Here is a 5,786-nt window from a genome sequence, read left to right on the forward strand (position 1 = left end):
AAGGGGTATAAATAAGAAAAACCTAATTAGAATTGGGAAAAGGTTGTAAACAAAACCTTAATTAAGTCTAAATTAGGGAAAAATGTACATAATCAAAACCCTAATTAAGTTTGCAATGTGTGAAATGGGTGCAATATAAAACCCTAATTAACCTGATTAAGCAGGATATTTTGGTATTAAATAAGGTTAAAAGATAATTTTTAAGATATAGAAGCCTATTGGTAATTGGTAACTATAAAAAACACTACCCTTTCCTTTTGCTAATGGATGACTGAGCCTCCATCAATTCTTAATTTGATCGTGGAATGTTCACACTTAACATACAGATTCCAAAGTTTACATCGTAGTTAACGTTCTGAGCAACTAATGGAGTTTCCCTACTGACAGATCAAAACTACTTCTTGTAGTAACAAGTGCGTAGTTTAACGTTATCAATAGGCAAACTGTCACAGGAAATTTACATTGTTTGATCTTCGCTGGTCCTTGATCCGCAACACCTCACATGGTTTAGGAGTCACGCCACTTAAATCCTTTACATCTGTACAGTTCCATTGTAGTTCCTTTGGCTTTGCTGTAGTCCTGGTCCATTAGATATACAAATTTCAGAAAAGGTATCACCGGGATTCCCTCCAATTTAGCAGCCATTGTTACATTCTCAGCAACAATATCACGATATTGATATTTTGAATCACAGGAAGTGCTTTAGGATCATATTTATTATCAGGATATCACGTAATGCCTGTCATCCAAATACCCATTTCATGTTTTCAGAGTCATCCTCGGACGTATATGTCTTTCACAAAGCCTCCTCTTCCTACGAAGTTTTGATTCTAACCCCAGATTCAGACTGATGGCTGTGATGTCTTCTGCCCTGACATCTTCAATCCCACCAGACATCTCACTACCCAGAGCAATCACCGCACTGAATGAGAAATGCATGTTAGTCGCGGCGGCAAGCTGCTTTGTGGCATCCCAATGAACTCCATACTCATCCCAACCACTTTTAACTGCTACACAACATCTCCGGAGACAATGTAACAATCCTCAATCGGGTATTTGTGCAAAATCTGAAACCAAAATCAAATGTTTTAACAGTGTTACTAAACTCTTTTAAAGTGGTTGTGGTTTTTTCTTGATCTCACACCTGGATCGATGCCATCAGTGTTTTTAATTGTCACTGGTGCTAGGATTGTTAGGCCTTGAATAATGAATTGCTGCAAAATATGATCAATATGTGTCACATCTTTTTCTCTGTTTTTTCAACACATCTTAGAACCAAATAACAAGCAAAGAGAACCTGCAATAAGTAGGATAATATTCCAGTATGGAGCATTGATAAATGTGAGACTGGATATCTGAACTTCTCAGAGTACAAGATTTCAATAGGTAAGGCCGTATACTTTAGCTTTTTTGCAAGGAATTTTTCCACCAGGGTTCACCCTGACCGTTAATTTCCATTGTCCCCTGAAACAAAAAACTCCACTACTCCTCCAACTCCCAAATAATTTGGAAATTCAATTGTGATTAATGCTGATCTGTACCGTTTATGACAACATCAGTAAGGTTGGTTCCAAATTAGGCTGATACCTTCCACCTAGCATTATCCCTTCCTCGACCATATGATGGTAAGGTTTAATAGGCCTTCCTCTCATCCTAATTTATCAGAAATCATGAACAGAATTGAAAAAATGTCAAGCAGCATATCATCATTATCATTTACCTAAGAATGCTGAATATACGTCTCAGACAACTATATGATGAAGTACAGTCCACTTTAAGTGTGCTTGAGAGTTTTTCTGCTAGATCAAATAGCCAGAATTAAATTAAAAATACATCGTATTGAACGCAGAAAAGTCCTTGGAAAAGCATCTTCACCGCCACAATTGAATGCAGAAACGTTAAGACTAGGAAAGCTTGCTAGAATAACTGAAGATTATGAGATAATAATTACAAATTAAGCCGTTTCACTTTAACGGCTTAAAACAGTGCATTCCGGTTTCTATTAGATTTACTTAATGCATTTTGCCTTGAAAAATATGGTATGTGTGAATGTGATCCATCCAATTCCAACCTTCCCCACAAAATGCGGTTGTCATATTAGACATCTAGTTAGATGAACTGTTTTCTTATGGGCTAAGACTTTGAAATGTTGTTTACCAACCTGAGAACCAAGAAGAACAGCATCCTTGTGAAGATACAAAGTAAAATGGCTGGTGAGATTGAAGCTTCCGGTCAACCACTTCCCGGGAGGAATATAGAGTTGGGACCCGCCAACTGTTGCGAACTGGCTCAAATGGTCTATTGCAGCCTTAAAAGCCTTTGTGTTTGATGTAGTTCCATCACCAACTCCGCCAAAATCTTCCAACGAAGCACTGTGAGCTCTACAACTTATAGCCGGATACTGAAAGGACACCAAATCATGGGCCCTTTTTCTACTCTCAACTCCATTTGTGTTCAACAAAACAAGTACACCGAGTAATCCGATGATATTAAGTACCTGGAAAAGAGATTGTGTGGACTGAATTATAAAAGATTTTTGTTTCTTTAAAAGAGCAAGTGAGACATGAATCAACCAACAAAAGAAATGCAAAGAACCAGACTGAATTATTATAAACCAAAGGGATGTTAAGAAGCCAGAGATAAGGCAAAGACTAAAGTAGAAGAATTTACCTGAGTTCTTCTGAGACTTGTCCATAATTCATCCATTGGACAAAAAGTGGGGTGGATTGATGTAGCTTGTAAATAATAAAGAGTCTAAAAGACGGAGTCTTTGTTTCAGTATATATAGAGAGGGATGTGGGTTGTAACGCCAAAAATTCTATTATATTCCAACCAGTTTGTCAAGTTTCCCGTTTTTAATTCTAAGCAAAAGGAAAGTAAGAAGAATATGCAGATATCATGTAGACTACTAGTAGATAATACTCATTAAGAAATTTCTTATTATGTAGTAAAGATTATGGTATAATTGACATATAAGAAAGTTCAAATTCCATTAGCAAAAAGTTGAAGATATGATTCATTGAATATTACCAGTAACCACCAACCCCACTATTCTGGTTTATGGGATATACCTAACAAACTGCAAGTAGTTTTTCAATTACGCGCTTCACCCACGTGGCAAATGGATTCTGACAATCCATTGGTTTATGAATATGCAATTTGTTTCCATTTCTGCCAAGCAACAATAATGACTAATAACTACCGGGGTGTCCTAATAGAGATTTTTAAGTGTATTATTCAAAAAGTCTTAAGTTTGAATCTCTCCTTGATTGTTAATAAGGATAATCATTGAAACTCTTACCCCGTTGGTAGTTCCAAATCCTGTAGGGTGGGATTAGTTGAGCTGCAGTTCATCAATGCTATAGTTCTGTCAGTAGAATGCAAATAAGGCCTTTTTTCTTATTTTCAAGGTTGGTATTTCTATTTTAAACAGCAATTAATTTTCAACACAGTCGGTAAAGCTATTGACAAAAACTACATGCGAGTTTCGTTCTACAGAGAGTGTCTCTCATTAAAAATGGTTGAAATGAATTGATTTGGTCCGCATATCACGTTAACTAGTCAGCTTCTGTTTTCCATTGGCATCTCGTGACAAAACTCACAGCCACAGTGGCCAGCCTTTCTTCACGGACCAAAGTATCAACTCTAACGTCATCTAAATTAGTTAATCTTTGAAGTTGAAGTGCATTCAGAGCTCATAATTCTGGTTAGCCATGTGTGTAAAGCAAGGTAGTCAACCATAATAATTCTTCCATTGAAGAATAATAGAGTTCCCGTAATTACTCCTATAATTGAGATGTACATTAAGGAAAAATATATCCAGAAAATCAATTAGCAACTAACACCCTATAGGATTCCAAACATTAGGTATATCATGGACTTCTCAACAATGTGGGTCTCCATTTAAATAAACTAATCCATAGGAATCATTCTGGAGACAACATTTGGGAAAACAAGAGTATTTTAATTCCTAGTTTCTTTCGTGATAGTGACTTTTGTGGGTCTGCAGTAAGTATAAAATTGTTTTCTTGGTGCATGACTCCAGTCCCACTTCTGCCTTCTGGTTCTGGTATTGGCTCATAGTGGGCTTTTAAAATACACTAGATTTTGCCGTTTGATACTAAGGCTACCATTACCTATCTTTATTGTAGTTTTTATTGTTTTCTTCTGAAGACATGAATAAAATCTTGGAAATGGATAAAATACTAACTTCAGTGTGATAGTAGCATGTGAATGTTCTGCTTCAGTTCTCCCAAGTTGCAATCCTGCTGGTCATCACAAGGATTACTAGCACTGCTTGTTACAGGATCCAGATAAAATTAATTAATTAACCAAAGCATTTGAAAATTAACAATTTGACATGCTTTAACTTTCAAGGCAGAAGCAAAAATAAGCTCTAACAAACCTTAAGGGTTGGCAGAATGTTTTTATGTGTTCAAACTTTGGACTACTTACAAAAATAACATTCTGACTAACTTAGTCTTTTGAATTTATAGAATGTTCAATAAACCTTGAGATTAGTTAAGATATGTACAAACTAATTTGGACATCCCGTAATTTAACCACTCTTAAATAATCGAGTGAAACTATAGAAACTCTTGAATGTATTATTTAAAAAACAATCTTAAATTACATTTCCTCTGTTACTAATAATGGTGACCACTACCCACTAAAGGCTTATACTATTGTTAACGTCTATATCCCTATCCTGATCCCTTCCTTCTCCACTATCAGAAATCATAAGGATCATTTTCTCTTATCCATTTCATCCACTCTTGTCTTGTATAACATTAGTCTCATAAAATATCGAGCTAAGAATTTAATTTCTGAAAGATTAAAAAAAAAAAAAAGTGAAATTCGCCGTTAAAATTATACTTTTTCCAAGAAAAAATTGTATTTGATTTTATCCCTATTATTTTACTGTTCTATTTTCAGATTAAAAGTTATATTTTAAAAGTAAAAAATTGCAATGGGCTAGGATGAGTCGGACTGTAGAGAGAGAGAAAGCTTTAAGCTTGCAAGGTTTTAAAACCCGGACCGCCCGGTTTAACCGGTTCGATCAGGAATTGGTGGCATTGCCGGATCAGCAGGGTAAAAAACGGGAAACAGAAATTAACCAGTTTTGACTTGCGGTTGAACTAGTTTTACTGTAGTAAACCACCGGTTCAACCGATTTTGTTACAAAACCGGGTTAACTCAAATTCCTAAATTCTAAGATTCAAATCCCTTTTACAATTCAAAGAAGAGGAGAAAAAACAAGTGAGAGAAGTTGAAACCCTAGGCCGTTGCTGCTACGGTGGCGATGGTGGTGGAGAATGGTGGAGGTGCATATAATAGTGGCGGCAGACATCTAATAAGAGAGAAGAAAATGAGGATTTTGTCAAAAAAGAAGAGTGAATGTGTTTGTGTGTTTTGGTGTCGAAGGCATGCACATTTTGATTAGAGGAAAGTTGAAGAATCGGAAGAAATTTAAAAATTAAAACAAAAGAAATGAAAGAGTAAAGAACAACAAAGACAGTTGGAGAAAGAAGTTGTTGAAGCTTTTCCTCTCTCTACTCCACCCTTCTTCGTTCCTGCAATCTTCAGGTGGAAGAGATTGAAAATAAATAATTTAATTTAATAAATAAAAAAGATGTACTTATATTAAAGGTGGAACAGTAACCCGCCCGGCCCGGCCCGCGGCGGGTTACATGCTTTGGCGGGCTGGGCTTAACCCGCCCGCCAACAAAGGCGGGCCGGGTTAGGCCCGCCAATTAAGGGAAAGATGCTGGCCCAGCCCGGCCCGC

General features: G+C 36.5%; 1 pseudogene; it reads right to left on the reverse strand.

Annotated features, from left to right (window-relative positions):
* Nucleotides 1–394: 394 nt before the first annotated feature.
* On the reverse strand, nt 395–2,931 carry LOC116107449 (annotated as a pseudogene).
* Nucleotides 2,932–5,786: the final 2,855 nt, after the last annotated feature.

This window comes from Pistacia vera, unplaced genomic scaffold (genome assembly GCF_008641045.1).
Source record: "Pistacia vera cultivar Batoury unplaced genomic scaffold, PisVer_v2 Contig539, whole genome shotgun sequence".
In the NCBI taxonomy this organism is placed as follows: Eukaryota; Viridiplantae; Streptophyta; class Magnoliopsida; order Sapindales; family Anacardiaceae; genus Pistacia; species Pistacia vera.